This window comes from Salvelinus alpinus, chromosome 31 (genome assembly GCF_045679555.1).
Source record: "Salvelinus alpinus chromosome 31, SLU_Salpinus.1, whole genome shotgun sequence".
Taxonomy (NCBI): Eukaryota; Metazoa; Chordata; class Actinopteri; order Salmoniformes; family Salmonidae; genus Salvelinus; species Salvelinus alpinus.
The window spans coordinates 21,483,173-21,510,704 of NC_092116.1; the positions used below are offsets into that span (position 1 = coordinate 21,483,173).

A 27,532-nucleotide genomic window follows, 5' to 3' on the forward strand; every position below is an offset into this window, starting at 1 on the left:
ACACACAGGATATGAATATGCATATATAAACACTGTCCATATAGATCCCTAAAACTGACTTGATTGCAAAAAGTAAAAGTCTCAAATGAACACACTATACACCCTAGGTAAATTCCCCGCAACAGCACCAATGATAAACTCCTGTCAAAACATACTCAGCTGAATTACTGCAGGTCTGGTGGTAGTAGAACATCCAGAGGTGATGATGGTTGAGGTTTGACTGAGAGAAACTGAAGTCTACTGTATGGTAAAGAATGAACCATCTGAATGATTGTGTTTAGAAGGTGTGTCCTGTAGCATTGTGTGTTGACCAGCTGTACTGAAAGTCATTTCAGGCACCCACTCTATGGACAAACATCAGAGTGGAAACTATTCTGGATGATGTATATCTTTGTTTTTGAGCATCCCTTCTGTTATTTTACCATTTGCTGTATCTCCACCAAGTCATAAAAAAGCATTTATCAAGACATAAATACATTTCGTTGGTGTGGTTTTTTTCCATGTGTATTTTTGTGTGACTTGGTGTTAGTTTTAATTCAAAGTACACTGAGCGTATCAACCTTTTGGAACAACTTCCTAATATTGAGATGCATACCACCCCCACTTTGCTCTCAGAACAGCCTCGATTCGTTGGTGCACGGACTCTACAAGCATTCCATAGGGATGCTGGCTCATGTTGACTCCAATGCTTCCCATAGTCGTGTCAAGTTGGCTGAATGTCCTTTGGGAGGTGGACCAATGGGGTATATACCATACCCCATTCAAAGACACTTAAATAGTTTGTCATGCCTATTCACCCTCTGAATGGCACACATACACAAATGTCTCAATTATCTCAAGGATTAAAACTCCTTCTTTAACCTGGCTCCTCCTCTTCATATACACTGATTGAAGTGGATTCAACAAGTGACATCTATAAAATATTATAGCTTTCATCTGGATTCACCTGGTCAGTCTATGTAATGAAAAGAGCAGTCATCCTTAATGTTCCGTAACCTCAGTGTATATTGTACTGTGGGGCGTGGACTGGAGAGTGACTTGTACAATAGTCACATCTGTTGTGTGTGTGGTCTTACATGTGTCTTGATGTGGGCCCTACGGTCCTTTTGGAGCAGGTGATGAGGAAGTGGAGAATACAACACAGGATATAAATGTCAGGTCACCCGTGTTACAAGTCAGTGTTCGAAGTCTATCCATGTCTGAGGATGTTGGGTGATGACGTGGACACTGGCCACTAGGGGCAACATTGAGTGCTGTTCAAGTAGGTTTTGGAAAAAATAATTAGACAAAAATAGGCTTTGTTGTTGATCATGGCTTTTATTTTATCAGTGAAAAGCATCAGCAAATACGTTTGTTATACAATATTTGATTATACACTTGTATTCATTCAATAATAACTTAAACAATTTCAAATGAATAGTTTGCTGAACATTTGCTGTTAATGTACTTTTCATAAGAGACAAAAGTTAAGTCTAATCAAATCAACCTTCGTTTATATGGCACATTTCTTACAGATGATGCATTTCAAAGTACTTAAATTAAAAGGAGAAAATAAACATCAATAATTGTAACGGCAGTCTAGCTCTTCCTCCTCCGACGAGGAGAGGCGAGAAGGATCGGAGGACCAATGTGCAGCGTGGTAAGTTTCCATGATTTAATATACACTAAATTATACACAATACAAAATAACAAACAAACTAACCGTCACAGTCCCGTGTGGCACAAACACTGACACAGGAAACAACCACCCACAAAATCCCAACACAAAACAAGCCACCTATATATGATTCTCAATCAGGGACAACGATTGACAGCTGCCTCTGATTGAGAACCATATTAGGCTGAACACAGAAACAGACAAACTAGACACACAACATAGAATGCCCACCCAGCTCACGTCCTGACCAACACTAAAACAAGCACAACACATAAGAACTCTGGTCAGAACGTGACAATAATGAACATTGCTTACATGGCTTCCTCATTATTGCACATACGGTACATTGGGAGCTAGCTGATTAAATACACCAGAATATTATGTTGATATTTACAGTTATTTACATTTCAAATGCATATTTTACATTTGCATTTAGGCTACATTTTTACTTGTACATCCTCAGGACACATACTGTAGCTACATTACAAGCTATTTCTAACCATTTACATTTCAATGTATACATTAGTCATACATTCTTTCAATTCAAGTAGATAAAACCAATCAATCAAGCAATCAAACACACATTAGCACATTTCTTTCAACAAATTCAGTTCAAAGTGTTTAACCTGTTTGGGCTGCAAGGGGCAGTATTGAGTAGCCAGATAAAATGTGCCCATTTCAAACGGCCTCGTACTCAATTCTTGCTCGTACAATATGCATATTATTATTACTATTGGATAGAAAACACTCTCTAGTTTCTAAAACCGTTTGAATTATTTCTCTGAGTGAAACAGAACTCATTCTGCAGCACATTTCCTGACCCGGAAGTGGAAAGTCTGAAATCGATGCTCTGTTTTTCTTCCTGCCTATAAATGGGCACAAGACTTATTAGTATACATGCACGTCATACACCTTCCTCTGGGTGTCAAGAGGCTGTGAGAGAAGAAATGAGTTGATTATCTTGGTCTGAGATGGAACACATCATCTTGGAATGACGTGTTCACCATTTTCGGTACTCTGAAGTGCGCGAGCTGGACAGTGGAATTTCCTTTTGTTTAGCTCCCGTTATAGGCGGCTACAATCTCCGGCTTTGATTTTATTTGATACATGTCACCATATCATCGTAAAGTATGTTTTTTCAATATGGTTTCATCAGATTATTGAAATTTTTTCGGGAGTTTTGCCGTGTTCCGTTCTCTTCCGTTTGTTGACATGGAGAGTGTCGTGCCACCCGGCTAGCGCGCTTGCTAAATGAAGAGGGAAAGTGTCCGTTCTGAATCCAAACAACGACTGTTCTGGACAAAGGACACCTTGTCCAACATTCTGATGAAAGATCAGCAAAAGTAAGACCCAATTTATGATGTTATTTCATATATCTGTCGTAGTCGCCGGCGCCCAAGTGTTTCTGGCTATTGTGCTAAGCTAATATAACGCTATATTGTGTTTTCGCTGTAAAACACTTGATAAATCGGAAATATTGTCTGGAATCACAAGATGCCTGTCTTTCAATTGCTGTACACTATGTATTTTTCAGAAATGTTTTATGATGAGTATTTAGTTATTTGGCGTTGGTGTCTGTAATTTTTCTGTCTGCTTTCGGTGCAATTTCTGACTGTAGCTGCAATGTAAACTATGATTTATACCTGAAATATGCACATTTTTCTAACAAAACATATGCTATACAATAAATATGTTATCAGACTGTCATCTGATGAAGTTGTTTCTTGGTTAGTGGCTATTTATATCTTTATTTGGTCGAATTTGTGATAGCTACTGATGGAGTAAAAAACTGATGGAGTAAAAAAAGTGGTGTCTTTTGCTAACGTGGTTAGCTAATAGATTTACATATTGTGTCTTCCCTGTAAAACATTTTAAAAATCGGACATGTTGGCTTGATTCACAAGATGTGTACCTTTCATCTGGTGTCTTGGACTTGTTAATGTGTGAAAGTTAAATATTAAAAAAAAAAAATCTTTTGAATTTCGCGCCCTGCACTTTGAGCTGGCTGTTGTCATAAGTGTACCGGCGTCGGGCTGCAGCCATAAGAAGTTAACAAATAACATCATAAAAACGGTAAGAAAGATCAAACACAATATTTTTCTGTACAAATATAAAATCAAGATAGACCATATGTCATGGATAATTCCACCATGTATCTTGATAAGTCTATATACATAGTTCATACACTACAATTCTAAACCCAGGATACAGTTAACTTTGTCAAAAACATTATTTTCTCTGAACATAATTATACAGTTGAAGTCAGAAGTTTACATACACTTACGTTGGAGTCATTAACTCGTTTTTCAACCACTCCACACATTTCTTGTTCACAAACTATAGTTTTGGCAAGTCGGTTAGGACATCTACTTTGTGCATGACAGAAGTATTTTTTCCAACAATTGTTTACAGACAGATTATTTCACTTATAATTCACTGTATCACAATTCCAGTGGGTCAGAAGTTTACATACACTAAGTTGACTGTGCCTTTAAACAGCTTGGGAAATTCCAGAAAATGATGTCATGGCTTTAGACTCTTCTAATTAGCTAATTTACATAATTTTAGTCAATTGGAGGTGTACCTGTGGATGTATCTCAAGGCCTACCTTCAAACTCTGTGCCTCTTTGCTTGACATCACGGGAAAATCTGAAGAAATCAGGCAAGACCTCAGTAAAAAATTGTAGACCTCCACAAGTCTGGTTCATACTTGGGAGCAATTTCCAAACGACTGAAGGTACCACGTTCATCTGTACAAACAATAGTACGCTAGTATAAACACCATTGGACCACGCAGTCGTCATACCGCTCAGGAAGGAGACGCGCTCTGTCTCCTAGAGATGAACGTACTTTGGTGCGAAAAGTGCAAATCAATCCCAGAACAGCAAAACGACCTTGTGAAGATGCTGAAGGAAACATGTACAAAAGTATCTATATCCACAGTAAAACGAGTCCTATATCGACATAACCTGAAAGGCCACTCAGGAAGGAAGAAGCCACTGCTCCAAAACCGCCATAAAAAAGCCAGACTACGGTTTGCAACTGCACATGGGGACAAAGATCGTACTTTCTGGAGAAATGTCCTCTGGTCTGATGAAACAAAAATAGATCTATTTGACCATAATGACCATTGTTATGTTTGGAGGAAAAAGGGGGAGGCTTGCAAGCCGAAGAACACCATTCCAACCGTAAAGCACGGGGCTGGCAGCATCATGTTGTGGGGGTGTTTGACTGCAGGAGGGACTGGTGCACTTCACAAAATAGATGGCATCATGAGGGCGGAAAATTACGTGGATATATTGAAGCAACATCTCAAGACATCAGTCAGGACGTTAAAGAGCTTGGTTGCAAATGGGTCCTCCAAACGGACAATGACCCCAAGCATACTTCCAAAGTTGTGGCAAAATGGCTTAAGTACAACAAAGTCAAGGCATTGGAGTGGCCATCACAAAGCCCTGACCTCAAACCTATAGAAAATTAGTGGGTAGAACTAAAAAAGCATGTGCGAGCAAGGAGGCCTACCAACCTGAATCAGTTACACCAGCTCTGTCAGGAGGAATGGGCCAAAATTCACCCAAGCTTAAGGAAGGCTACCCGAAACGTTTGACAGAAGTTAAACAATTTAAAGGCAATGCTACCAAATAATAATTGAGTGTATGTAAACTTCTGACCCACTGGAAATGTGATGAAAGAAATAAAAGCTGAAATAAATCATTCTCTAGTACTATTCTGACATTTCACACTCCTAAAATGAAATGGTGATCTAACTGACCTAAAACAGGGAATTTTTACTAGGATTAAATGTCGGGAATTGTGAAAAACTGAGTTTAAATGTAGTTGGCCAAGGTGTATGTAAACTTCCAACTTCAACTGTAAAATCAGACCCCTTTCAAGCAATATAATCTGATTATTTCATTTAAATATACAGTATGTAGTTTCTTAATCAACATTTTTTTCCAAGAAGTTCATCCTTTGTCTGTTTAAACGTGTTTAGAGCCTGCTCATACTGTTCAGCCATGTCCCTGATTGTCTGAATAAACTTCAGTGTATCTGACTGAATTCGGTTTCCATTTTCCATTGCATCAAGTTCCTTGGCATCCTTGACAATAGAGATTATGTCAAGAACTAGGAATAGGCTAGAGAGCCCCCCTGTCAATGCTGCTGCTACACGGAGAGATTTAGCAGATGAGGCACTTAGTTTGGCAATATTTGCAAACTCAGCCAAACAGGCAAAGTCATCTAAAAGAGCCAGATTACCTACTATTTTAAAAAGTCCAAACCCTGTTTTAATAACTGTATCATTGGCAATTGCCTTAAATTCTTCAACTTTCCCGTTGATTTTACTCAAGCTTTCCTCAATTGGTTTGACTTTTTTCAGAAAATGTTTCTGAATGTTCTGAATGTTCTGTCGGTCACTTCGTTGACTCATCATGCTCGTGATGGTAGAAGCAGCGCCAGTAATCCCACCAGTTACACCTATCGCCATACCCACCCCGGCAACAACCATGGAGGAGCCCAAAGTGAATGGAGCCATGGCAAGGCCTAATAAAGTAGTGATCCCTCCAGTCACCCCAAAAACACTCCCTACCAGACTACCTCTAGTAGTGGCACGGTACCAATTCTCATAGCTGTCAGCTATCTGACGAAGCTCTTTCACTTTTGCCTGAAGGTCCGTCAAATTTTCATCAAGGAGGTGTCTGAATACTTCAACACTTTCCTCGAATTCCTTTTGCAGTTTTTTCAAATTCACTGAAAAACAGAGTGTTTAATTAGACATTGCTCCATGAAATGAACACAAAAGACCTGCCATATCCCATTTAGGTAACAAAAAACTATCACTTTGCTAATTGCTATGTAAACACATGAGTATTGACAACAAAGACAATTCCCTTACGCAAAATAATAAATCAAATGTGAATCATGGTTTAAATATAATTTACTTTGGTCATTCCTGTAAACATCAAATAATTCAGTACCATACAATGGACACAAAATGTATGGGTTGCACCTAATGTTGATTATGGGTAGAAAAGATCAGTTGAACAATGCTTTAAACCTCTTTGGGCTCAAGGGGCAGTATTGAGTAGCCAGAGAAAAAGGTGCCCATTTCAAAAAGGCCTCCTACTCAATTCTTGCTCGTACAATATGCATATTATTATTATTATTGGATAGAAAACAGTCTCTAGTTTCTATAGCCGTTGAAATTTTGTCTCTGAGTGGAACAGAACTCATTCTACAGCAATTTCCCTGACATGGAGTCAGATTTCACACATCTTGGCCCCTGATCTGGAGTCAGTTTAAAGGTCCCCGTGAATGCTATGAGGATACAGACACTGCTTACGTCTTCCCCTGGATGTCTTTACGTGATGACGCTTTGAATGGTGTCGATTGCGCAATCACAGCCACTATAAAACAAAAAAACGTGTAGGTAGGAACTCTTTTCCAGCTGCGCCGGACGCGCGGTGGACACCGACCTGCTCTTTTTCCAAGCATTAGTGTAGCCTGTAATATTTCTCCGGTCATGTTTTTACTTGTAATAGGTGTTAAAGACATCATAAGGTAGTTAATTTAAACCGTTTTATAGCAATTTATATCCGTTTAGTGCGATTTTGGGACATTTATTTCTGAGACACTTTCAACCTCTGGGCACGTTTCCAGTTCATGCCGAACGCAGTGGGCATTTCCACATGGCAAGAGGACAGCTTTCGACCAAAAGACGATTAGACCCAAGAAAGGATTCTTTGCCCAAGATTCTGATGGAAGAACAGCTCAAAGTAAGAACAATTTATTATGATAAATAGTGTTTCTGTCGAAAAATGTTAATCGCTTATGACGCCATTTTGTTAGACGTAGCTTCGCTTGGCGCAAACTGTATTGAAAAGTAAGGATAATTAAAAAAATGTAAATCAGCGATTGTATTAAGAATTAAATTGTCTATCAATCGCTGTCCACCCTATATTTTTAGTCACGTTTATGAGTATTTATGTATACGACTAGATCACTGTCTAATATGTCGCACGACATTTTCTGACCAGCTGGGCAACTTTTGTCATTGTCTAACCATGATTTTGGTGGCTAAATATGCACATTTTCGAACAAACTCTATATGTATGTTGTAATATGATGTTACAGGAGTGTCAACTGAAGAATTCTGAGAAGGTTAGTGAAAAAATTAATATATTTTGGCGATGTTTACGTTATCGCTCTCTTTGGCTAGAATCAATGCTCTGGTAATGTTTGCACAGCTGCTATGCTAATATAACGATTTATTGTGTTTTCGCTGTAAGACACTTAGAAAATCTGAAATATTGTCTGTATTCACAGGATCTGTGTCTTTCGATTAGTGTATGCTGTGTATTTTTACGAAATGTTTGATGATTAGTAATTAGGTAAGACACGTTGCTCTATGTATTTATTCTAGTCGATTTGTGACGGTGGGTGCAATTGTAAACTATGATATCTACCTGAAATATGCAAATTTTTCTAACAAAACCTATCCTATACCATAAATATGTTATCAGACTGTCATCTGATGAGGTTTTTTCTTGGTTAGTGGCTATCAATATCTTAGTTTAGCCGAATTGGTGATAGCTAGTGGTGTTGGTGGACAAAGAAAAGATGGTGTCTTTTGCTAAGGTGTTTAGCTAATAGATTTACATATTGTGTCTTCCCTGTAAAACATTTTAAAAATCGGACATGTTGGCTGGATTCACACGATCTGTGTCTTTCATTAGCTGTATTGGACTTGTTAATGTGTGAAAGTTAAATATTTAAAAAAAATATTTTTTTTGAATTTCGCGCTCTGCCTTTTCAGTGGAATGTGGGAGGAGTGCCGCTAGCGGCACCCCCGTCCTAGACAGGTTAATCATAAATTAAACCTCCAAATTGTTTAATAATTGTGCAAATAATACTGGATTACACATAAAGTATTATTTTAGTATTCTTGAATTTTGTTTAAGCATAGTCCTAGACATTATTTAAGTGATGTCCACAGACATATGCCTCGATAATACTGTATAATGTTGTATTGGGCTAACAGGTGAAACTGCTCCATAGAATCTTACGCACCGTCATGTTCTGATGACATAATGTCGTCACTTGAACCCCTGATGATGGACTGACTGGTTATTTTCTGCTTTGATGGATTTGGGGGGAGCAGATTTCAATCCAACTGGAGAAAAAGACAAAGAAAAGTGTTAAAATATGAATCTATTAGCTCAGTCATATTTTCAGTGTTTTAGCATGTGTAGATAGTTGAGAAAATAGGATCTGAGCATGTGCTATAAATAAACTGTCACGAACGTTGTTGTAAGAATCGGACCAAAATGCAGCGTGGTTTGGGTTCATCATCTTTTATTATGAGACCCGGCAAAAAAACAATAAAGAACAAAACTAATGTGCAGCTCAAGCAGTGCTCACAGGCAGCTACACAGAAACAAGATCCCACACCAAACACGTGGGAAAAGGATGCCTAAATATGATCCCCAATCAGAGACAATGATACACACTTGCCTCTGATTGGGAACCATACCAAGCCAACCTAGAAATAAAGAAACTAGAATGCCCACCCTAGCCACACCCCAACCTAACCAAAATAGAGAATAAAGGATCTCTAAGGTTAGTGCGTGACATAAACATTTAATTTATTTGATAAAGAAAACTGCTTCATGTCGTCGCTTAACCCCCTAGATTTAACCCCCAAAATTAACCCCTAAAATTAACCCCCTAGAATGTCCCTGCTGAAATCAAATTAGCATAATAAAAAATTCCCCCCCAAAATCTGTCAGTTTAAGACAGAGATATCCTTTTGCATTGGATGCATCTCAATCTACCACATCTGCCGATGTCACACTTCCTCATCTGAGGTGAAAGGTGGCAGAGCTAGAACGGAGTTTGTTAAATAAACCATGAGATATGCCGAAAATCAGTCTTCCCATAATAACATCTGCAGCGTCCGAACAAGCGTCATGGGACTCGTCTGAAGTCGATACGATCTGCCAACTTCTGTCCGTAGCGTCTGAACAGTTTGGGCTACACACTAATATGTACATGTCTGTTGTTTTTCTCTAGGACGCCCACAGGCCTCACAAGACACGTCTGAAAAATGATGGAAGTACAGTGGGGAGAACAAGTATTTGATACACTGCCGATTTTCCAGGTTTTCCTACTTACAAAGCATGTAGAGGTCTGTAATTTTTATCATAGGTACACTTCAACTGTGAGAGACGGAATCTAAAACAAAAATCCAGAAAATCACATTGTATGATTTTTAAATAATTAATTTGCATTTTATTGCATGACATAAGTATTTGATCACCTACCAACCAGTAAGAATTCCGGCTCTCACAGACCTGTTAGTTTTTCTTTAAGAAGCCCTCCGGTTCTCCACTCATTACCTGTATTAACTGCACCTGTTTGAACTCGTTACCTGTATAAAAGACACCTGTCCACACACAATCAAACAGATTCCAACCTCTCCACAATGGCCAAGACCAGAGAGCTGTGTAAGGACATCAGGGATAAAATTGTAGACCTGCACAAGGCTGGGATGGGCTACAGGACAATAGGCAAGCAGCTTGGTGAGAAGGAAACAACTGTTGGCGCAATTATTAGAAAATGGAAGAAGTTCAAGATGACGGTCAATCACCCTCGGTCTGGGGCTCCATGCAAGATTTCACCTCGTGGGGCATCAATGATCATGAGGAAGGTGAGGGATCAGCCCAGAACTACACGGCAGGACCTGGTCAATGACCTGAAGAGAGCTGGGACCACAGTCTCAAAGAAAACCATTAGTAACACACTACGCCGTCATGGATTAAAATCCTGCAGCGCACGCAAGGTCCCCCTGCTTAAGCCAGTGCATGTCCAGGCCTGTCTGAAGTTTGCCAATGACCATCTGGATGATCCAGAGGAGGAATGGGAGAAGGTCATGTGGTCTGATGAGACAAAAATAGAGCTTTTTGGTCTAACTCCACTCGCCGTGTTTGGAGGAAGAAGAAGTATGAGTACAACCCCAAGAACACCATCCCAACCGTGAAGCATGGAGGTGGAAACATCATTCTTTGGGGATGCTTTTCTGCAAAGGGGACAGGACGACTGCACCGTATTGAGGGGAGGATGGATGGGGCCATGTATCGCGAGATCTTGGCCAACAACCTCCTTCCCTCAGTAAGAGCATTGAAGATGGGTCGTGGCTGGGTCTTCCAGCAAGACAACGACACGAAGCACACAGCCATGGCAACTAAGGAGTGGCTCCGTAAGAAGCATCTCAAGGTCCTGGAGTGGCCTAGCCAGTCTCCAGACCTGAACCCAATAGAAAATCTTTGGAGGGAGCTGAAAGTCCGTATTGCCCAGCGACAGCCCCGAAACCTGAAGGATCTGGAGAAGATCTGTAGGGAGGAGTGGGCCAAAATCCCTGCTGCAGTGTGTGCAAACCTAGTCAAGAACTACAGGAAACGTATGATCTCTGTAATTGCAAACAAAGGTTTCTGTACCAAATATTAAGTTCTGCTTTTCTGATGTATCAAATACTTATGTCATGCAATAAAATGCAAATTAATTACTTAAAAATCATACAATGTGATTTTCTGGATTTTTGTTTTAGATTCCGTCTCTCATAGTTGAAGTGTACCTATGATAAAAATTACAGACCTCTACATGCTTTGTAAGTAGGAAAACCTGCAAAATCGGCAGTGTATCAAATACTTGTTCTCCCCACTGTATATATGAAGACAGTTTAGTGCTAAAAATAAGGGATCAAATACATCAAAAACAATAAGAAATCCTGATCTTATATGTTTTAGATATAGGACAGACACTTCAGAACAAACTTGCTTTAGATTTTTTGGGGGACCCATCTGTTGTTCCATGTAGTGAATCTGTTATTCAATGCGTTTGTATGGGCTAATAGGCCAAATTACATTTTTCATTCTTTAAAAAAAAAAATCATTTTCAAGGGGTCTTGAAATTCTAAATCAAATAGCTAAATGATCCTAGTATGACCTTCTTAAAAATGTCCATATGTTAGCTTAGGCAGGGCTTAGACTGTGGAGGGTTAGGAAAGCTTGCTTAGGCAGCAACATCTGGAGCCTGCATGGAGACTGAGAACAAAACCAGTTTGGTCCCAATTGAAAACCACATTTACAGTCTACTTCTTGCCCATATAGGTTACACTACACACCCACCCTATAACCAGATGGGGTCCCTCAATAAGACCAACATGAACCCACATAAAGACCAACATGGCAACCACATGTGGGGCCAAAGTGGATACCGAGGACAACATTTTGTGGGTTCCTGTTGGGTTGCTCTCATGGGGCCCTTGGAACAGTCATTCATTAACCCATATGGGCACCACATGGAAATGTTGGTTGCATAAGCTCTCAGTCGTATTCTGGAGAGAGGCTGTATAAGCAGATGGAACACAAGGATGGATCATCAGACAGGAGAATGTAGTGGACTGAAGTGTTACCAAAATGTAGCTACAGCGCCTTCAGAAAGTATTCACACGCTTCACTTTTCCACATTCTGTGTTACAAAATGGGGTTCAAATGGATTTGTCATTTTTGGTCAACGATCTACAAAAATTACTCTGCAATATTAAAGTAGAAGAAATCTAACATTTATTTTAAAAAATAAAGAAAAAAGTAAGAAACTAATATATCTTGATTAGATAATTATTCACCCCCTGAGACAATACATGTTAGAAACACCTTTGGCAGAAATTACAGCTGTGAGTATGTTTGGGGGAAATGTAAGATTTGCACATCTGGGTTGTACAATATTTGCCCATGATTCTTTAAGAAAATGTCAAGAACAATCAAGTTGGTTGTTGATCATTGATAGAAATACATCCTCAATTCCTGCAATAGATTTTCAAGATGATTTAAGTCACTGTAACTAGGCCTCTCAGGAACATTCAATGTCGTCTTGGTAAACACCAGTGTAGATTTGGCCTTGTGTTTTAGGCTATTGTCCTGCTGAAAGGTAAATGTCTCCCAGTGTCTGTTGAAAAGAAGACTGAACCAGGTTAGGATTTTAGGATTTAGGATTTTGCCTGTGCTTAGCTGTATTCCACTTATGTTTATCCTACAAAGCTCCCTAGTCCTTGCCAATGACAAGCATACCCATAACATGAAGCATCCACCACCATGCTTGAAAATATGAAGAGTGGTACTCAGTGGTACCCAAACATATAATGCTTTGAATTTAGGACGAAAAATGTATTTCTTTGCCAAGTTTTTTTGCAGGATTACTTAAGTGCCTTGTTGCAAACAGCATTCATGTATTGGAATATTTTTATTCTGTACAGGCTTCCTTCTTTTCACTGTCATTTACGTTAATATTTTGGAGTAACTACAATGTTGTTGATCCATCCTCAGTTCTCATATCACAACCATTACACTCAAACGTTTTCAATGTTTTAAAGTCCCTGAGCAGTTTAGTTCCTCTCTGCCTGAAACTTTGTAGTGATTGGGTGTATTGATAAACCATTCAAAGCCTAATTAATAACTTCACCATGCTCAAAGGGATAATCAGATTTTTTAAATCTAAGAATTATTTGCAAGGCATTGAAAAACCTCCCTGGTCTTTGTGGTTGAATCTGTGCTTAAAATGCACTATTGATTCAGGGACCTTACAGATAATTGTATGTGTGGGGTACAGTGATGGGGTAGTTATTAAAAATCATGTTAACCACTTTTATTGAACACAGAATAAGTCCATACAACTGATATTACTTTTTCAGCAAATGTTTACTCCTGAACTTATTTAGGCTTGAAATAACAAAGGGGTTGAATACTTATTGACTCAAGACATTTCACTTTTTAATTTGTTTTATTTAATAAATTCCACTTTGAAATGATGGGGTATTGTATGTAGATCAGTGAGACAAAATCTCAATTGAATCCATTTGAAATGCAGGCTGTAACACAACTAAATGTGGAAAAAGTAAAGGGGTGTGAATACTTTCTGAAGGCACTGCATTTATAGTGTATTTGTACTGTGTATGTGCATTTCATTTAAAGATATTTATAATGTTTTATATTAATCAATATGTATGGGAAATTAAAGGCAAGGCAGTTTTGAATTATTGCCTACAGGTGCAGTCGAATAATTTCACCTAAACAGTTATTACTGTTCTGGTAAAAACTTACCCAAGGAAAGAAATGTAGGATTAGTTCATTGTAGGATTGAGCTTCCATCAACCTACATAGCCACACTGCACCTGTTGTATAAGTCAATAACTAAATACACTTACATTACATTGCACATCAGCACCAGTTGATAGTATCATGGTTTTCACTATAAAAGATTTATGCCTCTTCAGGACAATATAATATAGATCACCTGTCTTAGTGTTACTGCTTTTACTTGAACTTTTTCTTGTTATATCCTTCACCTTCGATTCAAACAGTGACATGATCAGGATGAAATGCAATACTTCCTTCACCATTGTTTATCTTCTGAGAAGGGTTCAGTGGTTAAATATTAACATTCTAGGTCGGCCTCACGCCTGTCAATCTGAAAGTAAAAGTCACTTGATCAGGGTGAAATACCAGAGACTTATTATTTGTTTTCAAAGTGCAGGCAAAGACATGTTTAGGCACATACATTATAAAGTCAGTATATGTATAGATATGATATATTTTGTAGATGTGAGAAGAATGATATTAAAACAATTGTGGGAAAGGTGCATAAAAAATCTGCACTCAAACTCTCAAGACTTCAATTATGGTTCACTGACTGTAAATCCAAGTAACCTCGTCGCACCACAACCCTCCCTCCCCCCTAGGTTTTCGATTTTATAAATAAAAGTAACTTGATCAGGCTGTAAAGTCAGAGAATATGTGAAGTCAAAGACATGTTATATACATGCTATTGTGAGTATTGTATTTGTTTTAAAGATTTGCAGAACAGGCATGAATAGGAAAAGAGCATCAAAGTCTGTTTAAGCATCAAGTCAGTTTAATTCATTTAGATTAAAATTTTGTTCACCTGACTTGATAATAAGGTACAACATCCCCTCCCAACGCTCTTCAACCCATTACTGTAGTACCCCATAACACCACAGAGGGACAGTACCACCAAATACTGTAGTACCCCATAACACCACAGAGGGACAGTACCACCAAATACTGTAGTACCCCATAACACCACAGAGGGACAGTACCACCAAATACTGTAGTACCCCGTAACACCACAGAGGGACAGTACCACCAAATACTGTAGTACCCCATAACACCACAGAGGGACAGCAATACTGTAGTACCCCATAACACCACAGAGAGACAGAACCACCAATTACTGTAGTACAATTTTGTAATTAACAGCCAATGTTTACTTTTTTATTTGGGGCTATGGCAGTTAATTGAAAAACATTCTAACAGTATTTTTGATTGTCTTCTCAACTCACCATCACATAGACTATATATACAAAAGTACAGTATGTGGACACCCCTTCAAATGAGTGCATCTGGCTATTTTAGCCACACCCACTGCTGAAAAGTGTATAAAATCGAGCACACAGCCATGCAATCTCCATAAACTTGATGCCCTCAATCTCACACAAATTATAAATAAACCTACAAGATACAACCCCAAATCCGTAAACACGGGCACCCTCAGAGATATCATCCTAAACAACCTGCCCTCCAAATACACATCTGCTGTCTTCAACCAGGATCTCAGCGATCACTGCCTTAGGAACCAATATACAAAGGCAGCTAGGAAAGCAAAAGATAGCTTTTTCAAACAGAAATATGCATCCTGTAGCACAAACTCCAAAAGGTTTTGGGACTTTGTAACGTCCATGGAGAATAAGAGCACCTCCTCCCAGCTGCCCACTGCACTGAGGCTAGGAAACACTGTCACCACCGATAAATCCACGATAATTGAGAATTTCAATAAGCATTTTTTTTACGGCTGGCCATGCTTTCCACCTGGCTACCCCTACCCCGGTGAACAACATTGCACCCCCCACAGCAACTTGCCCAAGCCTCCCCCATTTCTCCTTCACCCAAATCCAGATAGCTGATGTTCTGAAAGAGCTGCAAAATCTGGACCCCTACAAATCAGCTGGGCTGTTTCTAAAATTATCCTCCGAAATTGTTGCAGCCCCTATTAATAGCCTGTTCAACCCCTCTTTCGTATCGTCTGAGATCCCAAAAGATGGGAAAGCTGCCGCGGTCATCCCCCTCTTCAAATAGGGAGAAACTCTAGACCCAAACTGCTACAGACCTATATCTATCCTACCCTGTCTTTCTAAGATTTTCGAAAGCCAAGTGAACAAACAGATCACCGACCATTTAGAATCTCACCGTACCTTCTCCGCTATGCAATCTGGTTTCAGAGCTGGTCATGAGTGCACCTCAGCCACGCTCAAGGTCCTAAACGATATCATAACTGCCATCGATAAGAGACATTACTGTGCAGCCGTATTCATCGACATGGCTAAGGCTTTCCACTCTGTCAATCACCGCATTCTTATCGGTAGACTCAATAGCCTTGGTTTTTCAAATGACTGCCTCGCCTGGTTCACCAACTACTTCTCAGACAGAGTTCAGTGTGTCAAATCGGAGGGCCTGTTGTCCGGACCTCTGGCAGTCTATGGGGATGCCACAGGGTTCAATCCTCAGGCCGACTCTTTTCTCTGTATACATCAATGATGTCACTCTTGCTGCTGGTGATTCTCTGATCCACCTCTACGCAGACGACACCATTCTGTATACTTCTGGCCCTTCTTTGGACACTGTGTTAACTAACCTCCAGATGAGCTTCAGTGCCATACAACTCTCCTTCCGTGGCCTCCAACTGCTCTTAAATGCAAGTAAAACTAAATGCAACCGATCGCTGCCCACACCTGCCCACCCGTCCAGCATCACTACTCTGGACGGTTCTGACTTAGAATATGTGGACAACTACAAATACCTAGGTGTCTGGTTAGACTGTAAACTCTCCTTCCAGACCCACATTAAGCATCTCCAATCCAAAATTAAATCTAGAATCAGCTTCCTATTTCGCAACAAAACATCCTTCACTCATGCTGCCAAACATACCCTCGTAAAACTGACTATCCTACCGATCCTTGACTTCGGTGATGTCATTTACAAAATAGCCTCCAACACTGTACTCTGCAAATTGGATGCACTCTATCACAGTGCCATCCGTTTTGTCACCAAAGCCCCATATACTACCCACCACTGCGACCGGTATACTCTCGTTGGCTGGCCCTCTATTCATACTCGTCACCAAACCCACTGGCTCCAGGTCATCTATAAGTCTTTGCTAGGTAAAGCCCCACCTTATCTCAGCTCACTGGTCACCATAGAAGCACCCACCCGTAGCACGTGCTCCAGCAGGTATATTTCACTGGTCACCCCCAAAGCCAATTCCTCCTTCGGCCGCCTTTCCTTCCAGTTCTCTGCTGCCAATGACTGGAACGAACTGCAAAAATCACTGAAGCTGGAGACTCATATCGCCCTCACTAGCTTTAAGCATCAGCTGTCTCTCACAGATCACTGCACCTGTGCATAGCCCATCTGTAAATAGCCCATCCAACTTCCTCATCCCCATATTGTTATCTATTTTGCTCCTTTGCACCCCAGTATCTCTACTTGTACACTGATCGTCTGCACATCTATCATTCCAGTGTTTAATTGCTGTATTGTAATTATTTCACCACTATGGCCTATTTATTGCCTTACCTCCGTTATCCTACCTCATTTGCACACAATGTATATAGACTTTTTCTATTGTATTATTGACTGTATGTTTGTGTATTCCATGTGTAACACTGTGTTGTTGTTTGTGTTGCACTGCTTTGCTTTATCTTGGCCAGGTCGCAGTTGTAAATGAGAACTTGTTCTCAACTAGCCTACCTGGTTAAATAAAGGTGAAATATATATTTTTTTAAATAGACAAACATTGGCAATAGAATGGTCCATACTGAAGAGCTCTGTGACTTTCAACGTGGCACTGTCATAAGACGCCACTTTTCCAACAAGTCAGTTTGTCAAATTCCTGCCCTGCTAGAGCTGCCGTGGTCAACTGTAAGTGCTGTTATTGTGAATTGGAAACATCTAGGAGCAATAACGGGCTCAGCCGCTTAGTGGTAGGCCACACAAGCTCACAGAACAGGACTGCCGAGTGCTGAAGAGTGTAAAAATAGTCTGTCCTCGGTTGCAACACTCACTACAGAGTTCCAAACTGCCTTTGGAAGCATTGACGGGACCTTCATGAAATGGGTTTCCAAGGCTGAGCAGCCGCACACAAGCCTAAGATCCCCATGTGCAATGCCAAACATCAGCTTAAGTGGTGTAAAGCTTGCAGCCATTGGACTCTGGAGCAGTGGAAATGCGTTCTCTGGAGTAATGAATCACGCTTCACCATCTGGCAGTCCGTTTGCGGATGCCAGGAGAACGCTACCTGCCCTAATGCATAGTGCCAACTGTAAAGTTTGGTGGAAGAGAAATAATGGTCTGGTGCTGTTTTTCCTGGTTCAGGCTAGGCCCTTTCCTGTTTTAGCATGACAATGCCAGTGCACAAAGCGAGGTCCATGCAGAAATGGTTTGTCGAGATTGGTGTGGAAGAACTTGACTGGCGTGCACAGAGCCTTGACCTCAAACCCATCGAACACCTTTGGGATGATTTGGAACTCCGACTGCGATCCAGGCCTAATCGCCTAACATCAGTGCCCGACCTCACTAATGCTCTTGTGACTTTATGGAAGCAATGTTCCAACATCTAGTGGAAAGCCTTCCCAGAAGAGTGGAGGCTGTTACAGCAGCAAAGGTGGGACCAACTCCATATTAATGGCCATGATTTTGTTCGACGAGCAGATGTCCACATACTTTTGCTCATGTAGTGTACTTTTAATCTGGGTCTATGCCAGTCATTTGCAAATTAGTCTGACATAATGTATCTTGTCTCACCACCACTAATGAGATGGGAAGTTAAAGCTTGGTCACAAATGGGTCATCCAAATGGACAATGACCCCAAGCATACTTACAAAGTTGTGGCAAAATGGCTTAAGGACAACAAAGTTAAGGTATTGGAGTGGCCATCACAAAGCCCTTTCCTCAAGCCTTTAGAACATTTGTGGGCAGAACTGAAGAAGCGTGTGTGAGCAAGGAGGCCTACAAACATGTCTCAGTCACACCAGCTCTGTCAGGAGGAAAGGGCCAAAGTTCACCCAACTTATTGTGGGTAGCTTGTGGAAGGCTACCCTAAATGTTTGACCCAAGTTAAACAATTTAAAGGCAATGCTACCAAATACTAATTGAGTGTATGTAAACTTCTGACCCACTGGGAATGTGATGAAAGAAATAAAAGCTGAAATAAATCATTCTCTCTTCTATTATTCTGACATTTCACATTCTTAAAATAAAGTGGTGATCATAACTGACCTAAAACAGGGAATTTTTTACAAGGATTAAATGTCAGGAATTGTGAAAAACAGAGTTTAAATGTATTTGGCTAAGGTGTTTGTAAACTTTCGACTTCAACTGTATGCATGTATGTATCATCGTGCATATTTGATGTCAAGTAAGAAAAAAGTATGCAAATGTATGCTCTCACTGCTGTAAGTCACTCTGGATAAGAGCAACTGCTAAATGACTAAAATGTAATTGCAATATAAAAGAGAACCCATCAATCAAAAGCTGAAAGAGATCAAAAGGCTAACTCTGAATATTATCCCCCCCCACCCTCAGCACTATGACAGGTTCAGGTGTATCAGGGTTCAGGTGTATCAGGGTTCCAAGGCCTGTTGGGGTGTACAATGTAAATGATTATAAACAGGCTGTTTATAAGCAGTGAAGACACAGACTCAAATCTCAACAAATGTATCTAAGAACAATTGTCAAGACAGACATGCAGACCATTAGAGACAGACCATTAGAGACAGACCATTAGAGACAGATCATTAGATACAGACCATTAGAGACAGATCATTAGATACAGACCATTATAGACAGACCATTAGAGACATACCATTAGAAACAGACCATTAGAGACAGACCATTAGAGACAGACCATTAGAGACAGACCATTAGAGACAGATCATTAGATACAGACCATTATAGACAGACCATTAGAGACATACCATTAGAAACAGACCATTAGAGACAGACCATTAGAGACAGACCATTAGAGACAGACCATTAGACACAGACCATTAGAGACAGACCATTAGAGACATTGGATTCAAAATAGGGTTTCCTGAAGAAATTAATGTTCAAATGATTATCAGTTCTAACTTCACTTTCTAATTTTTAGATCGTCAAGCATTACTTTTGTATTCCACCAATCACTGCAAACTTCAACTTTAGGGAGGTAAAGTAAACCAAATAAGGGGAATTGTATGCATAGTGATATGTTAAATGTAATGCAGTTGAAAGGCCATTTCAATTAAACCTCATTGATTCTTGAAGAATATAAGTTGATTCATGAGCTGATCTCAACATGATATATAATAATACAGCTCACATCAGATTTGCTGCAAATCTAAGATTTTTCGACAGACATGTTGATGAAAGAGGCCATAGCTGTCCACCAAGTAGCACAGTAACAGGTGTGGCCTGGCACAGTATGTCATATACACTCTTACATAAACACACATTTTCATGAATAGTTCTATTTTGATGCAACATTAGTACAGTACAGTTTACATTTCCTACAACTACAGCAGTGAAAATCCTTTCATACTCACAGTGTTTAGTTAGGTGCAGTGGAGGAACAATGGGTTATCCAGAGGAGTAACATCTTGACTGTGTTGGAGACAAGGTGAGTCTGAAAAACAACCAACAGTTGTGTCCAATCATGAATCAAGGTTCATCATTGATTAGGAGTTATTTTATGACCTAATGATGAGTGAGGGTATCAATGTTCACTTATTAAGACTTTGTCAATGCATGTATCAGGAAACACCAGGAAACCCTTGTTACTGTAGTACCCCATAACACCACAGAGGGACAGTACCACCAAATACTGTAGTACCCCATAACACCACAGAGGGACAGTACCACCAAATACTGTAGTACCCCATAACACCACAGAGGGACAGTACCACCAATTACTGTAGTACCCCATAACACCACAGAGGGACAGTACCACCAATTACTGTAGTACCCCATAACACCACAGAGGGACAGTACCACCAATTACTGTAGTACCCCATAACACCACAGAGGGACAGTACCACCAATTACTGTAGTACCCCATAACACCACAGAGGGACAGTACCACCAAATACTGTAGTACCCCATAACACCACAGAGGGAGTACCCCATAACACCACAGAGGGACAGTACCACCAAATACTGTAGTACCCCATAACACCACAGAGGGACAGTACCACCAAATACTGTAGTACCCCATAACACCACAGAGGGACAGTACCACCAATTACTGTAGTACCCCATAACACCACAGAGGGACAGTACCACCAATTACTGTAGTACCCCATAACACCACAGAGGGACAGTACCACCAAATACTGTAGTACCCCATAACACCACAGAGGGACAGTACCACCAATTACTGTAGTACCCCATAACACCACAGAGGGACAGTACCACCAAATACTGTAGTACAGTGCATTCGGAAAGTATTCAGACCCCCATTTTGTGGAATTAGCAACTTTTGAACGACTTAATACTTTTTATCTACTTTCCACTGAACAAAAATATAAATGCAACATACAACAATTTCAACGATTTTACTGAGTTCCAGTTCATATAAGGAAATCAGTCAATTTAAATAAATTCATTAGGCTAATCTATGGATTTTAGATGACTGGGCAGGGGCGCAGCCATGGGTGGGCCTGGGAGGGCATAGGCCCGCCCACTTGGGAGCCATTCAATTCTCTGGCAACAGCTCTGGTGGATATTCCTTGAGACATCTGTGGCATTGTGTTGTGTGACAAAACTGAACATTTTTGAGCGGCCTTTTATTGTCCCTAGCACAAGGTGCACTTGTGTAATGATCATGTGGTTTAATCCGTTTCTTGATATGCCACACCTGTCAGGTGGATGGATTATCTTGGCAAAAGGTGAAATGCTCACTAACAGGGATGTAAACACATTTCTGCAGAAAGTTTGAGATAAATAACCTTTTTGTGTGTATGGAACATTTCTGGGGTGTTTTATTTCAGCTCATGAAACGTGGGACCAATGGTTCTTAGCCTACTGTTTTTGTTATCATGGAGGACTGATTGGGCTCATTGCTTCGAGTTGAAAATAAATGCTGCTCTCGGAAATGTAACTAAGTGGAAATGTAAAACTGTCCAAAACAAGGTTTCATGGAGAAACCGTGATGAGGCCCTGTCCTTATACCAGATGTAACAAATTCCATAACCATTTAAACATTTTCTAACCTTGATTAAAACATCTTAATTTAATATAAACACGTTCTTACCTTAGTTGTTTAAAAGTGATGAAAAATGGATTTGGAAATTGTTACCACGTTTTCGACTCAGTTGGTGTTTTGTTTTCTGCACAATTGTACTTTCACTCTCCTCCCCTTCATTCTCCCCAAAACTGCAGTACCACATAACACCACAGAGTGATGCAACTATATAAGTGAATTAAGTGTTTTCTCTGTCTTGTTTTAAGTGTGTGTGTGTGTGTGTGTGTGTGTGTGTGTGTGTGTGTGTGTGTGTGTGTGTGTGTGTGTGTGTGTGTGTGTGTGTGTGTGTGTGTGTGTGTGTGTGTGCGTGCGTGCGTGCGTATAAGACAAATAAATGTTTTTGACATCTGGAGAAGAGTTGGAGATCTTCGGACAGGTAATAAGAGGATGACTATCAACATTTAAAAAGGACAGAATATTTAGATATTTCAAAAAGAGTACACTGTTCTGTGGAAACTCTAGTTGAAGACCAGGCAAGAACCCCAAATACAACATTTAGTCTACAAAAATATATACATGATATATACTATTACATTACTCGTGAGGGATCCCGGAAATTTTCGGAGAATATTTGATCACTTCACTGTGTAAAGTCAAATCAAATCAAATGTCTCTCTCCCTCTCTCTCTCTCTCTCTCTCTCTCTCTCTCTCTCTCTCTCTCTCTCTCTCTCTCTCTCTCTCTCTCTCTCTCTCTCTCTCTCTCTCTCTCTCTCTCTCCTCTGTGGTGCTATTCGAACAAACCATAGTACATTGTGGACTTGTGATCACCTGTGACCATTATTTGGCTAATAAAGGGGGACTTCAATGTGTTTTGTAATTTGAACAACAGCTGATGAAACGAACATCGCAAAAGAGTGAACATATTTTAAAAAGCCATTTTTTACAATTTTACTGAAAATATATTACAGTAAGTTAGTTAATTGTTACCCAGAAATGATTTCATATTGCTATAGAAACGGCTGCATAGGGCCGGTGTGGGGGCCTCAAGGAACCAGGAAGAGTAGCTCCACCAGCTGTCCCTATGAATTGACCCTGAAAGAGCAAGATCACCAGCTATGTTTTTAAAGTCATCTGCACATTTTTGTAAATATTTAACACCAAAGAGTTTATTGAATGGGTTGATGTTGTCTTTGAGCTTTCGTAGTTCTGTAGACTCTGGGGGGGAATAAGTTGTCAGACAGATTTATCCAGAGGAAAGACACAAACCACTCTGATGAATAAATTAACATTTGTAACTTAATACCTAATTTAACTAACTATCTCAGATAAAGTTCCAACGCAGCTGTTTTTATCTCAATATAAAATACTTTTTGGGTAAAAATGAAGTACCTTACTGTAATCGTTTTAAATTAAAATGGTCAAAAATAAACAAAAATGGCTTCTTAGCAAAGAGCAATTTCTCAAGCAAATATTTTGGTAGGACTGTCTGGGAATGGTCTGACTAGGGAGGGGAAAACTGAAAACTAGCTGTTATTGGCAGAGAGGTTTGGAACTCTCTTATTTGTCTAACAATTGTACTGCCTGGTAACATCACCAAGCAGGCCAAACCTGCATCCCGTCAAAAATGGCTAACATTCCAGGTAGCCTGTATTTGATCTTCAAGCATTCATTTTTTATTCCATGGCGATTTCTTCACCAATTCCTGCAAACCTCAACTTTAGGGAGGTACAGTAAACCAAATAAGGGGAACTGTAAGTGTGGTGTTATGTTAAAGTTAATCTGCTATATTTACTGCTGTTCAAAGGTCTTTTCAATAAATAATATATATCTCATTAACCTAGTACAAATGTCTTACCCCATCAATCCACACACAACCACACACACACACATGCACGCGCACACACGCACACACTGTTCATAAAGATAGCTAAAACTGACTCGATTGCAAATAGTAAAAGTCTCACATAAACACACTATTGTATAATAAACCCTATGTCATTTCCCCACAACAGCACCAATGATGAACTCCTGTCAAAACATACTCAGCTGAATTACTGCAGGTCTGGTGGTAGTAGAACATCCAGAGGTGATGACAGTTGAGGGTTATCTGAGGATAGCTTCAAGGGATCTTAGATGAATAATAAAATAATTAACAGAATAACACTGCCACTTGTCTTTTCCTACTAGCACTGACTTTGCTGATAACTACTTTATTGGAGGCAGGGTTGGGTTACTTTCTAAATGTAATCCTTTACAGTTACTAGTTACGTGTCCACAATTGTAATCAGTAACGTAACTTTTGGATTACCCCAAATAAGTAATGTACTTTTAGATTACTTTCCCTTTAAGATGCATTAGAAGAATACAAAAATGTATATTTCCAATTTAATGAATTGTATTGCAGGATAAATCTATTTTAGAGGTTACAAAGCTGGCCATAAATGGATGTTGTATTTTACTTTATGGGTTGGTTATGTAGGCTCCTTCTAAACCATTGCTTTCTACCACAGATAATAATAAAATGAGGCTATATCTCTACATTAAAAACCAAAGTCTGTCAGATTTCCAGTCATTCCAATTCATTTAATTCTCCTTGATCTTCAAAAATGGGACTTGGAAAAAGACAAATAACCCTTGGAAGACATAGCTTGGACTGTAGCCTACAAAAGCCTTTTCCTGCTCTTTTCCCTCAATCCATCAAACACATTTTATTGGTCATCATATAGTAATGATCTCTGACTTGTGCTCAGACACGCTCAGACAGACCAAACTTAAAATTGTGACTCTTTTCATTGATATTTTGAATAACACTGAGAAAAAAGAAAGGTGTTAAATATTTTTCAAAAACATAATTTCTAAATTTGATGTTAGCAAAATAATAATAATTGTACATCTTTTTCAAAAGTATCTGTTTGCAATATTTTTCTTAATAATGCAACGTATTACAGTTACAATCCATTACCCTGATTGGGGGAACATGTTCTTTGTCTGTGATATATGGTTGTCTCACCAAAAGTTATCTTAAAATGGAGGCATTAACTGTAAGTCTCTTTGATAGTAGCATCTGCTAAATTGAATGTACGTGCAAATGTAAAACCAGATTTCACAAATTCCATAATATTTTTACATTTTCTAACCTTAATCAAAAATGTTGTTACTTTAATGTACACATTTTCTCACCTTAGTTGTTGAAAAGTGATGAGAAATGAATTTGGAAATTGTAACCACGTCTTCCACTCAGTTTGTTGTTTGTTATCTGCGCAATTGTACTTTATCTTTCACTTTCACTCTCCTCTCTTCTCCCCTAAACTGCAGTACCACATAACACCACAGAGTGGCAGCACTATATCAATATATCAATGATCACCTGTATATCATAAGCAGTCTTTTTAGGCACCACAGCATTGAGAAATGGGAGCAGTGTGTTTACTCAAGCAGCAACAGCTTGGCCATAATGCCTTTTTAACCCAATGGGGCGATATCATAATGTATAACACCTGATTAAACTAACAACGCAAAATTGATTTTTAATGAAAATAATATTACAGCAAGGTACTTCAAGATCACCAGCTATGGTTAATGTACCAACTGGTGATGTCACCAGGCAGGCCAAAACTCCATCCCACCAAAACAGGCAAACATTCCAGGTGGCCTCATAGTGTGGAAATATATTGAAAACACAGAAAAATCACGTGTTTGACTGCACAGGACCATTAAAAAGGCTCTGAATATGTAGATTGTCACATGTATTTTTATGATGCTCATTAGAAAAACAAGATTTCAGTCTTGGAGGTGTGTTTCCTAAACGATTCGGCATTTTGGTAATGAGCCTATTTCACTTCCTCAAAATCCCCAGAATGAATCTAAGATAACTCAAGAATGTTTTAGTTGTGAAATTTTAAATCTAATTAAGGTGTTCGGTGCAGTGTTTCTAAAGTAAAAAATGTGTGACGTGTTGTCTTATGTAAACAGTCGGAGCTGCTGAGCAGGTCTGTCACACTGTCTATGCTATTGGATAGAGACCAATCACTGCAGTAATCAAACCCCAACCTTCATTTACCTGTTGTGACGCATGGATGTTCCAAACTCCATTTCAGCCCAGACGGACTTTATATACAAAATTGTCCTATTTACACTTTGTAGTCAATTTTGACACCCAATAACTTTTTCAGACTCATATCGAAGCAACATAGGCCATTTTTAAAGGGATTTGTTGCTTTTTAAAGGCATTCCTCTTTAAAGGACAACTCCACTTTCCAACCTCATTTCCATTATCTACAGAACATTTTTTTTTGCAAAAAAATATGAAGATCAAAAGTGAAAACATTTTAATAGCAGTGATATTCAAACACTTTGAGATTCACAGTGACGTGGGATCAATAAAATACCCTCCATTGGGCTAGAAACTCATGACAGGTTTTGAAAATCACCGTTTTGAACTTTTAATCCTACCCTGTGATGTCACAGAGAAGCATTTTTTATGATCTTAATTCTCATCTTTTTAACCACTGATCATATAAATGTGTTGTTTTCACATGTGTAGACACTGGTTTGGTGCTAGAGATGATGAAATGAACATTCAATTCTCTGGCAAAAGCCTTGGTGGACATTCCTGCAGTGAGCATGCCAAATACACGCTACCTCAACCCTTGAGACATCTGTGGCATTGTGTTGTGTGAGGAAACTGCACATTTTAGTGGCCTTTTGTTGTCCCCAGTGCACCTGTGTAATGTTCATGCTGTTTAATCATCTCCTTGATATGCCACACCTGTCAAGTGGATGGATTATTTTAGCAAAGGAGAAATGCTCACTAACAGGGATTTATACAAATGCGTGCACCAAATTTGAGAGAAATACACATTTTGTGGGTATGAAACATTTCTGCGACCATGAAACATGGGACAAACACTTTACATGTTGTGTTTATATTTTTGTTCAGTGTAGTTTAGTAACAAGCACGTTCAGAAGAATACCTCATTTATTATAGTGCATAAAAATACCTTACTGGATTGAATATCAAGACAACAACCATATTAAGATCAAAACTAATTTCACTGTTTGCATGCCAGTGATGCCATGAAATTGTTAACGACGTGTGTTTGTGTCAAATCACAAATCGTTAAACTGTTGAATAATTCTAAATCCCTGTCTTGAAAACATGATTTCAGTTGAATAAGAGAACGTCAACTTTTACAACAAGAAGATCAAACTTCCTTGACTTGTGTTTAGATTTTTACTTCTTTCTCTGTCAGGATACGGAGGAGATTTTAATTATTTTATTTAATCTTTATTTAACTAGGCAAGTCAGTTAAGAACCAATTCTTATTTACAATGACGGCCTACCTAAAGGCAAAAGGCCTCCTGCGGGGACGGGGGCCTGGGATAATTTTTTTATAAAAATACAATATAAATATGGGACAAAACACAACAAGCGAGACAACACAGCACTACATAAAGAGAGGCCTAAGACAACAACATAGCAAGGCAGCAACACATGACAACACATGGCGAGGGAACATGGCAAGGG

General features: G+C 39.4%; 1 long non-coding RNA gene across 2 annotated transcripts; it reads right to left on the reverse strand.

The window, feature by feature from the left end:
• Positions 1 to 1,308: 1,308 nt before the first annotated feature.
• LOC139561689 (uncharacterized) lies at positions 1,309 to 25,291 on the reverse strand. 2 transcript variants are annotated; one of them, XR_011672189.1, is made up of 5 exons: positions 25,186 to 25,291; positions 24,048 to 24,133; positions 20,368 to 20,447; positions 8,726 to 8,828; positions 1,309 to 2,523 (listed from the first exon to the last, which is right to left on the reverse strand). It is a non-coding gene; the product is annotated as an uncharacterized lncRNA (long non-coding RNA). The 2 variants fall into 2 exon arrangements; XR_011672188.1 differs by having other exon boundaries at positions 1,309 to 6,406.
• Positions 25,292 to 27,532: the final 2,241 nt, after the last annotated feature.